We start from the raw sequence: 12277 nt of genomic DNA, 5'->3' as shown, positions 1-12277 counted from the left end.
CATGCTGAGAACTTGTTGGTTGCTTTTCCTTCACTCTGTGGTGCAACTCATCCCAAACCATCACAATTTGGAATAGGTCGGGTGATTGTCGAGGTCATATGATGCAGCATTCCATCACTCTTCTTCTTGGTCAAAAAGCACTTTTTAAATGTGTATTTTTAAAATTTATTTAACCTTTATTTATCTAGGCAAGTCAGTGAAGAAAAAATCTTGTTTACAAGGATGGTCTACCCCGGCCAAACCTGGAACAATTGTGCGTCGCCATATGGGACTCCCAATCACGGCTGGATGTGATACAGCCTGTATTCGAACAGGGGACTGTAGTGACGCCTTTTGCACTGAGATGCAGTGCCTTAGATTGCTGCGCCATTCGGGAGCTCTTACACAGCCTGGAGGTGTGCTGGGTCATTGTCCTGTTGAAAAATTGATGATAGTCCCACGAAGCGCAAACCAGATTGGATGGCGTATCATTGCAAAATGCTGTGGTAGCCATTCTGGTTAAGTGTGCCTTGAATTCTAAATCAATCATAGACAGTGTCACTAGCAAAGCACCCCTTATACCATCACACCTCCTCCAAGCTTCACGGTGGGAACCACACATGCGGAGATCATTCGTTCACCTACCCTGCGTCTCACAAAGACATGGCGGTCAGAACCAAAATCTAAAATTTGGACTTATCAGACCAAAGGACAGATTTCCACCAGTCTAATGTCCATTCCTCGTGTTTCTTGGCCCAAGCAAGTCTCTTCTTCTTATTGGTGTTCTTTAGTATTGGTTTCTTAACAGCAATTCGACCATGAAGGCCTGATTCACGCAGTCTCCTCTGAACAGTTAATGTTGAGATGTGTCTGTTACTTGAACTCTGTGAAGCATTTTTTGGGGCTGAAATTTCTGAGGCTGGTAACGCTAATGAATTTATCCTCTGCAGCAGAGGTAACTCTGGGTCTTCCTATCCTGTGGCGGTCATGAGAGCCAGTTTCATCATAGTGCTTGATGGTTTTTGCAACTGCACTTGAAGAAACTTTCAAAGTTCTTGAAATGTTCCATATTGACTGACCTTCAAGTCTGAAAGTCATGATGGACTGTCATTTCTCTTTGCTTATTTGAGCTGTTCTTGCCATAATATGGACTTGGTCTTTTACCAAATCTTCTGTATACCACCCCTACCTTGTCACAACACAACTGAATGTCTCAAACGCAATAAGAAGGAAAGAAATTCCACAAATTAACTTTTAACAATCAATCAATGAACTGTATTTATCAAGCCCTTTTTACATCAGCCAATGTCACAAAGCACTATACAGAAACCCAGCCTAACACCCCAAACAGCATGTAATGCAGATGTAGAAGCACGGTGGCTAGGAAAAACTCATTAGAAAGGCAGGAACCTAGGAAGAAACCTAGAGAGGAACCAGGCTCTGAGGGGTGGCCAGTCCTCTCCTGGCTGTGCCGGTTGGAGGTTTACCTGTTAATTGAAATGCATTCCAGGTGACTACCTCATGAAGCTGGTTGAGAGAATGCCAAGATTATGCGAAGCTGTCATCAAGGCAAAGAGTGGCTACTTTAAAGAATCTCAAATGTAAAATACACTTTGAATTGTTTAACACTCTTTTGGTTACTACATGATTCCATATGTGTTATAGTTTTGATGTCTTCATTATTATTCTACAATGTAGAAAATAGTAAAAAATAAATAAAAACCCTTGAATGAGTAAGTGTGTCAAAACATTTGACTGGTACTGTACATATATATATATCCACTGTTTTTCTGGATGATAACTCTAATTTATCTAGTCTGGATTGCTAATTGGACTCATTCTGCCATTTCTTGATTTCTTGTTTAGATTTTGGATTGTTTGTGTATTTGTATTGTATTTGGAGACATTCTATTGCACTGTTGGAGCTAGTAATATAAGCATTTCACTTCACCTGCTATGACACCTGCAAATCCGTGTACGTGATCAATAAACTTTGATTTGAATGTGGTGTACCTCAACAAAATCTATAGGTGGTCAATATTTGCCCCAGATACATACTGTACTCACTAGTTTATTTGTTTGTTTCTTTGAATTTGCATAAAGAATATGTCAATTATTAAACAAGCTGACTCCAACAGTGGGATGGATTCATTCCTGTTGGATGTTATCAATTTGATAATATAGATCAATCTTAAGTATCTTGTTCATGCTGGTCAATTCTGAAAAAGTGCTAAAAATCTGGGATACAGAATACAGAAATAGGCTTACACGTTCTATGGTCTATTTGCACTAAAGTAACCATCCTTGTAAATCACAAACAGACTTGCCCAAACTCTGTTAATCTGCGTCTCCCAGTACACCGTCTAACCAAATGTCGACATCTGTGAGGGTGTGCATAAGGAAAAGCTCCTTTGAGAAGCGGGATGATAATCTTAGTTCCCCTCGATTTTAGTTGGCCCACGGGGCTATGAAAGACAGATGCAGAAATCCTGTGTAAACATACCAAGCTAACTTTACAGTGGAACTGCAACATAGAGGGAAACAGTGCATTTATGTGAGTCCATTAAACCACTCATTAGATACTTTGAATGTTTACTAAACTATAGTTTTCAGATACTTTGGATGCAAACATTCAAAGTGTCTAATGAGGGGTTTGAATCAGACAGTTTGACTTGAGATAATCTGTGTGCTGTTAAGCTTTGTCAACAGTCCACATTGATTAACAAGAAGGTGCAGAGACTGCATTAATGCCTGTTCAAGGCTACACAAGGACACAATAGACCCATAAAATCCAGTGAATTTTGTAAAAAAATAAATAAAAAAAGAATAATAATTCTTTGCATCTGTTTCTATCAGGTGCGTCTGTCTTTCGCAAACCACGTACACACATGCGAGCACGCACGCACGCACAAACATACACACATACTGACAGGTTGTTTTGGATTACTTTTTCTATCATAATATTCATACTGTATGAAGCACTTCTCAGGCTGTTAGTTGTAGTTGTTTCAGCTCAACGTATGCTGCTTTCAAAATTCATGTCACAATACAAAGAATGTGAATGTTGTTGCTGTGACATTACATCTGGGATTAAAGGGACATATTTAGGTAACATGAAAGAAGGAAGAAACGGTTTCATCACAGAGATCATAAAATGGTGTCGTGAGTAGTCTTTTGTCCCGCACCATAAGAGAGTTCTGTCACTAAAGGGAAGGACAAAAGCAAGAAGGCGCCACGGGTATAAGGTTTCCCTGAGCAACAATGAGGAAAGTTTCAACTTGCAGCACATGGGTGTAACTTTAACTGGAATAATGTGGATCAAAGACTCACAAAGTGGGTGGAAATGCTGGAGGAGTGTCTGTGTTCGAGTAAAGGATACGTTCACCAGAGAGAAAGAGAGACTTCGTTTGTGAAACGCAGATGGAGAAACTGTACTTAATTACAGAGACTGACTGTGTTTGTGCTCCTTAAGCTACTTAATTCAATTAGCAACGTTATTAACATTGTGTAACATTTGTGACATCATTTACACTGGTGTTGTTTAAATGATTTATTCAAGTAAATTGGTGACAAGATAACAGTGCAACTTATTGCACTTTACGCAACATTTTTTAATATATTAGCATCAGAAAAGCATGTAGCTACAGTATGCTGCCAAACACATTACAGTAATGACAGAGTACAACACTAAGTACAAACACCATCTGATAAAGCCACAGGTTTATCAAGCTCCATTACTTCAATAAAGAACCATTCAAAATGAGTGCTTGTTCCCTGAAATCCTGTCAGAAATGTGGTCTTGAAGTCTATGGTGTACATGAACTCGTCAGGGTGGACCAGTTCAATGTGGAAGTGTAACCATTCCACTGCGATTGAACCTGCACATATAAGTGTTATGAAAGGTCCCTGTGGCCCCCTGATCTTTTGACATGGATTTGAAGACGTTCTACTTTATTAACTACTAAGCCCTTTATGCTTGTCCTATATTGTGGCATGTTACGAGCCAATACTTCATTGTCTAGCATTATTGAGAGTCAGGGTACACACAATCTCCACCATTTCCCCAGAGTAAGGTCATGGCGGTAGGAAGAAAAGATCCAAGTGCAATTTAACCCCTCTTTTTTCTTATCTGTTGTTATAACAGAAGGATTCCAATAGGCCAGGGGATGGATTGACCTTTTTCGGGTGCCGTTAATTCAAAATTAAAACAAAGATATTTTGAGGACTTCAGTATTTGCATTATCTTCACTGATATAGTGACCATTTAAGTTGATTTTCAAACAAAAAAAAGAGTTCACAGTCCTATTTATTAATTGTTAGCACTAGAAACATCTTAAAATGTTCCTTGTAAGAAATTGTCTTAAAAGTAGGTGAGATGAAACTAAATGTATTGGTTGCTCAATTGCATGGGTGGAATATATTCATCTGAACATGTCATATACATAATGGTATTTAATGAGTGTCTTGATTGGTCCTCCCTGTTTCTGCAAAGTTTTATCAATGAGTCAAGTACACTAGCAGTAAATTCTTACCATACATACTGACCCATATGAATTTAAGGCAGTAAGTTGTTGACATTGTTTTAGACTGATCTTTCAAATGGCATTTATGCTATAAGAGAGCTAGCTATAAGGCTGCAAGGACTGTGAATAGTCAGTGACATAACGCCATCTAGTGGAATACAATGTGTTAAAGGGAATTACAGTCTCTTCTATCTTGTTGAAACTACAGTAGAGCATGAACATACAGTACCATTATGGAGCTTTACAGGTTTCACAATGTCTTGTGTGTGATTAAATAAAGCAGAAGAAGAGTACACATAGTCTATGTAATTATATACCCTACACATAGTCTATGTAATTATATACCCTACCCATAGTCTATGTAATTATATACCCTACACAATAGTCTATGTAATTATATACCCGACACAATAGTCTATGTAATTATATACCCTACACATAGTCTATGTAATTATATACCCTACACAATAGTCTATGTAATTATATACCCTACCCATAGTCTATGTAATTATATACCCTACACAATAGTCTATGTAATTATATACCCTACACATAGTCTATGTAATTATATACCCTACACAATAGTCTTTGTAATTATATACCTTACCCATAGTCTATGTAATTATATACCCTACACATAGTCTATGTAATTATATACCCTACACAATAGTCTATGTAATTATATACCCTACCCATAGTCTATGTAATTATATACCCTACACATAGTCTATGTAATTATATACCCTACACAATAGTCTATGTAATTATATACCCTACACAATAGTCTATGTAATTATATACCTTACACATAGTCTATGTAATTATATACCCTACACATAGTCTATGTAATTATATACCCTACACATAGTCTATGTAATTATATACCCTACACATAGTCTATGTAATTATATACCCTACACAATAGTCTATGTAATTATATACCCGACACAATAGTCTATGTAATTATATACCCTACACATAGTCGATGTAATTATATACCCTACACATAGTCTATGTAATTATATACCCTACACATAGTCTATGTAATTATATACCCTACACAATAGTCTATGTAATTATATACCCTACACAATAGTCTATGTAGTACTTACGCATCTTGTGTGACCAACTGATCTTGTTAGGTAATATGAAATCAAATGTTATTTGTCACATGCAACAGGTATGGACTAACAGCAAAATGCTTACTTACGGGGTCCTTTTACAACAATTCTAATATATGCCATTTAGCAGACGCTTTTATTTAAAGGGAAGTCATGTGTACATACACTCCCGTTCAAAAGTTTGGGGTTACTTAGAAATGTCCATGTTTTTGAAAGAAAAGCACATTTTTGACCATTAAAATAACATCAAATTGATCAGAAATACAGTGATGACATTGTTAATGTTGTAAATGACTATTGTAGCTGGAAACGACTGATTTTTAATGGAGTATCTACATCGGCGTACAGAGGACCATTATCAGCAATCATCACTCCTGTGTTCCAATGGCATGTTGCGTTAGCTAGTTTATCATTTTAAAAGGCTAATTGATCATTAGAAATCACTTTTGCAATTATGTTAGCACAGCTGAAACTGTTGTTCTGATTAAAGAAGCAATAAAACTGGCCTTCTTTAGACCAGTTTAGTACCTGGTGCATCAACATTTGTGGGTTCGATTACAGGCTCAAAATGGCCAGAAACAAGGACCTTTCTTCTGAAACTGTCACGTTCTGACCTTAGTTCCTTTGTGATGTCTTTGTTTTAGTATGGTCAGGGCTTGAGTTTGGTGGGCAGTCTCTGATCTTTTTTCTATGATTGGGTATTTCTGTGTTTGGCCTGGTATGGTTCTCAATCAGAGGCAGCTGTCAATCGTTGTCCCTGATTGAGAACCATACTTAGGCAGCCTGTTTTCACCCTTGAGTTGTGGGTGATTATACTTTCTGTTTAGTGTGTGTTGCACCTGACGGAGCTGTTTCGGCTGTTCTTTTTGTTTCTTTGTTAGATGTTGTTCAGTTTAAATAAATAACATGAACAAGTACCACGCTGCGCTTTGGTCCTCACCTTCTTCCACCGACCGTTACAGAATCACCCACCAACCAAGGACCAAGCAGCGTGGTATCGGGCAGCAGCGAGATCTGGACTATGTGGCAACTTGGGACGAAATAGAAAGGTGGTGGGTCGACCCAGGGAGAGTGCCGGAGCCCGCCTGGGATTCTCTGGAGCAGTGCGAGGAGGGTTACAGAAGAATGGAGTTGGCGACACGTACACGGCAGCGCAACAGGCACGAGAGGCAGCCCCAAACATTTATTTGGGGGAGGCACACAGGGAGTGTGGCTAAGTCAGGTAGGAGACCTGAGCCAACTCCCCATGCTTACCGTGGAGAGAGGTGGACCGGGCAGGCACCGTGTTATGCCGTGAGGCGTGCGGTGTTACCGGTGCGCAGGCATAGCCCGGTGCGTTACATCGCAGCGCCTGGTATCGGCCGGGCTATAGTGGGCATCGAGCCAGGTGCCATGAAGCCGGCTGAGCGCATCTGGTCTCCAGTGCGTCTCCTCGGGCCGGGGTACATGGCACCAGCCATACGCATGGTGTCCCCGGTTCGCCAGCACAGCCCAGTGCGGTCTATTCCACCTCGCCGCACTGGCCTGGCTACGGGGAGTATCCAGCCAGGTAGGGTTGTGCAGGCTCGGTGCTCGAGACCTCCAGTGTGCCTCCACGGTCCGGCCTATCCGGTGCCTCCTCCACGCACCAGGCCTCCAGTGGCAGCCCCCCGCACCAGGCTGTCTCTCCGTCTCCTCCCTACAGGTGCTCCCGCCTGTCCAGCGCTGCCAGAGTCTCCCGTCTGTCCTGAGCTGCCAGAGTCTCCCGTCTGTCCTGAGCTGCCAGAGTCTCCCGTCTGTCCTGAGCTGCCAGAGTCTGCCGTCTGTCCTGAGCTGCCAGAGTCTCCCGTCCTGAGCTGCCAGAGTCTCCCGTCTGACCTGAGCTGCCAAAGTCTCCCGTCAGTCCCGAGCTGCCAGAGTCTCCCGTCAGTCCCGAGCTGCCAGAGTCTCCCGTAAGTCCTGAGCTGCCAGAGTCGCCCATCTGTCCTGAGCTGCCAGAGTCGCCCATCTGTCCTGAGCTGCCAGAGTCGCCCGTCTGTCCTGAGCTGCCAGAGTCGCCCGTCTGTCCTGAGCTGCCAGAGTCGCCCGTCTGTCCTGAGCTGCCAGAGCCGCCCGCCAGTCAGGAGCTGCCAGAGCCGCCGGTCAGTCAGGAGCTGCCAGAGCCATCCGTTACTCCGAAGCTGCCGGAATCGCCCTTCACTCCGGAGCTGCCGGAATCGACCTTCACTCCGGAGCTGCCGGAGTCTCCCGCCTGTCCGGTGCTGCCGGAATCTCCCGTCCATTCGGGACCTGTTGCTAGGGTGCCCAGTCCGAGGTTGGCAGCGAGGGTCGCCGCTCGAAAGGCGCCATGGAGACGGGTTAAGAGGCGGACAAAGACTATGGTGGAGTGGGGTCCATGTCCCGCGCCAGTGCCGCCACCGCGGACAGACGCCCTCCCAGACCCTCCCCTATAGGTTCAGGTTCTGCGGCCGGAGTCTGCACCTTTGGGGGTGGGGGGGGGGGGGCGTACTGTCACATTCTGACCATAGTTCCTTTGTGATGTCTTTGTTTTAGTATGGTCAGGGCGTGAGTTGGGTGGGCAGTCTCTGTTCTTTTTTTCTATGATTTGGTATTTCTGTGTTTGGCCTGGTATGGTTCTCAATCAGAGGTAGCTGTCAATCTTTGTTCCTGATTGAGAACCATACTTAGGCAGCCTGTTTTCACCCTTGAGTTGTGGGTGATTATACTTTCTGTTTAGTGTGTGTTGCACCTGACGGAGCTGTTTTGGTTGTGTTTTTGTTTCTTTGTTAGATGTTGTTCAGTTGAAATAAATAACATGAACAAGTACCACGCTGCACTTTGGTCCTCACCTTCTTCCACCGACGACTGTTACAGAAACTCATCAGTCTATTCTTGTTCTGAGAAATGAAGGCTATTCCATGCGAGAAATTGTCAAGAAACTGAAGATCTCATACAACGCTGTGTACTACTCCCTTAACAGAACAAAGCAAACTGGCTCTAACCAGAATAGGAAGAGGAGTGGGAGGCCCCGGTGCACAACTGAGTAAGAGGACAAGTACATTAGAGTGTCTAGTTTGAGAAACAGACGTCTCACATGTCCTCAACTGGCAGCTTCATTAAATAGGACCTGTGAAACACCAGTCTCAGGTCTCCCGAGTGCTGCAGTGGTCTGAGGCACCTATGTAGATATTCCATTGAAAATCAACAGTTTCCAGCTGCAATAGTCATTGACAACATTAACAATGTCTACACGGTATTGCTGATCAATTTTATGTTATTTTAATGGACAAAAAAATGTAATTTTCTTTCAAAAACATGGACATTTCTAAATGACCCCAAACTTTTGAACTGTAGTGTAAATTGTAATTATGGGTGGTCCATGGGAGTTGAATACACTATCCTGATGTAGCAAGTGCTATTCTCTACCAACTGAGCTACAGAAGACCACAATATTATCTTATAAGCTGCTATAGCGACCCATAGGGCTCTTTAGTAGGTCTGCAGGAAGGACAGTTTTGAAGGCAATACATATATTTACTCTGCCATCAAGGCCAATTTAACAAGCCAGACCAATATCAAATCCTCAGGCCTCATATATTTCTCAGTTTCTCCTCTCTGCTTGCAAGAGGAGAGTAGAAAAAAACAACAATAGAGAAATAATATGAAAAGCACAGAAGCCAAACAAGTCAGTACTGAACAATTGATTGTGTTTGTCTTTGCTGTTGTATGTGAAGACCAAGGGTTGGACAGAGCTCATGCCCATGAGCTGACCAGACAGGTCCAGTCGATTGCGTCTGAGACTGACCAGGAGCAAGGGGGAGGGGTTGGTGGAATGGAGGAATGGGATACAGTGAATCCAGAAAGTTTAATTTATCTCTGTGATACTATATTGTGTGTTTTCATTTAGCTGCTCAAGTGACCAGAGGCTGGGGCACAAAACACTGAATATTGTATACATTAGCCTCCACAAGTATTCCGTTAGTCTCTCTCGACAAACATTCATACACATCTAGCTTGAGATTTTAATGGCTCATTAAAGCATACCGAGGTGGTTTAACATGATGGTTAAATTTGACTTGATACTGATCACATGATTTTTTGTAATTGCACAACTGTATGGTTTAGTCAATAAATTAAAGTATGTTATGGGGCATGGTTGCATTAATAGATAATAGAAACATCTACCTAAGGGAATCATATGTGTATGCAGTCATGTAGTATGAAAAGATACCCACTGACGGCTATGGAGTGAGACAATGTTGTTGCTGAGGGGCCTAAGTAACACACAGTAAGCTGTGTTCTAAGATAAAAACAATGTCTCACCTTTATTGTGAGTGTGCCAGTAATGAGGCATATTGTTCTGGAGAAAATGGCAACTTCTCCTGAGGCGCCATGTCTACTGAATGTGGCCCTGATCCTTGATAAAACAGAAAGCTCACCAATCAATCTCTCTAGGTTGCCCACAGCCAGAGAATGCCACGATGCCACATGTTTGCCTTGCATCATAGTAACAATTTAACACACAGACAGCAGAGTAACCATCCTCAAGCAGCCTCCAGCTTTCCTATAATTAATTCCCAAAGGCATGGGGAACTATCGAAGTCAACTATCAAAGAGTTAATGGAGGCATGGAAAAAAAGTCAATACCTCTCGTTATACCTTACAGAGGTGAAGGAACCCCATATGCACGCAGACATATGCACGCACACACACACACATGAACACACACAGACACATAGGCTTTGGAAAAATGAAACCCTGGACAATTATAGTAAACATTATTGCTGCCTTGTCTGAAGATGTGAAATTGGTGTTTATAATTTATGACCCATCAAATGAGTGGAGATTTTTGAGTGAAGAAATAAATTAAAATAACTTAGAATAATGTATCCAAATGTCCACTAGATGTCCCTTGTGCAACATGTAACACTGTAGGCTACATCTCTCCAAAGTGGGACTCAAATTAATACAATGTTTTGTTTTGATAGGCTTAAAGTAACTGTTCAGTTAAAATCTTATGTTTAAAAGCTTATAATCTGTCAACCCTCATTCTATTAATTTATTTTATATTACCAACTAGGGTCATTTTGACCCCAAGAAAAAACTATGGGAAAAGCAACAATTATAGACAAATCTAAACTTAATTCTTATCAAAACATTATTTACATGTCTAATGACGTTATCAAAAAAAGAACAAAAACAGAATGTTGTTTTAGCAAATATACAGTTAACTTGCATATTCTGTAAAACTAAAATAGAAATCTTTTCCTTAAATAATGTGCATCTTTTTTTCCAAAGTAGGAGCCACACTAGTAATAAAGAGCGGAAATTATTATTATTGTTTTATTTTTATTGTCACATACACCGGATAGATGCAGTGAAATGTACCATCATTTGATTGTAGTATCATTTAATATTTAGAATGTTAAAGTAAATATTAATTTTATCTTATTTATGTGGTACAAACGACTGTCATTTAATGGGGCGGTACACTAAAGTTTTAAATATACTTCATTTTATTGACATTCATCCTGAAAGAGAATGACCAAAAATATGGATTTGTTTTCTTTATTTAGTTACCCTAAAACCAACATTAGCATTGCTGCTAGTGAAACAATGGGAGTGATAGGGCCTATGTCAGGAGGCTTCAAAATGCATGCGCAAATCTTCAAAGTTACTTCAAAGCAAATGTTGTAGCAAACCAAATACCATATCAACTTGCACATATAGAATATTGGAGGATATTATAGGAAATCTGGTATTTAAATAACATTTTCCGTATAATAACTATTTTTCAGAGAATAAACATAAATACAGCACAATGAGTTCATTCAGAGGGAAGCTGGTTTCTGTATTGTAGTTCTACCAAGTATTTATACCACTGACAGACTTGTATTCATTTTTTTTTGACCTCAACTAAGCATGTACAGTATCAGTTAAAAGTTTGGACACAACTACTCATTCAATGTGTTTTCTTTATTTTTACTATTTTCTACATTGTAGAATAATAGTGAAGACATCAAAACTATGAAATAACACATATGGAATCATGTAGTAATCAAAAAGGTGTTAAACAATTCAAAATATATTTCAGATTTTAGATTATTCAAAGCAGCCACCCTTTGCCTTGATATAAGCTATACACAATCTTGGCATTCTCTCAAACAGCTTCATGAGGAATGTTTTTCCAACAGTTTTGAAGGAGTTCCCACATATGCTGTGCACTTGGCTGCTTACCCTTCACTCTGCGGTCTGACTCATCCCAAACCATCTCAATTGGGTTGAGGTGGGGTGATTGTGGAGGCCAGGTCATCTAATGCAGCACTCCATCACTCTCCTTCTTGGTCAAATAGCACTTACACACCCTGGAGGTGTTTTGGGTCATTGTCCTGTTGGAAATGAAATGATAGTCCTACTAAACGCAAACAAGATGGGATGTCGTATAGCTGCAGAATGGTTAAGTGTGCCTTGAAATCTAAATAAATCCCCAACAGTGTCACCAGCAAACCACCTCAACAAAATCACACCTCCTCCTCCAAGCTTCACGGTGGGAACCACACGTGTGGAGTTCATCCGTTCACCTACTCTGCATCTCACAAAGACACGGCAGTTGGAACCAAAAATCTCAAATATGGACTCATCAGACCAAAGGACAGGTTTCCACCAGTCTAATGT

Source organism: Oncorhynchus mykiss, chromosome 23 (assembly GCF_057628025.1).
Source record: "Oncorhynchus mykiss isolate SJ-2025 chromosome 23, ASM5762802v1, whole genome shotgun sequence".
Classification (NCBI taxonomy): Eukaryota; Metazoa; Chordata; class Actinopteri; order Salmoniformes; family Salmonidae; genus Oncorhynchus; species Oncorhynchus mykiss.
The sequence above is the reverse complement of the archived record's forward strand: the minus strand, read 5'-3'. Positions refer to the sequence as shown.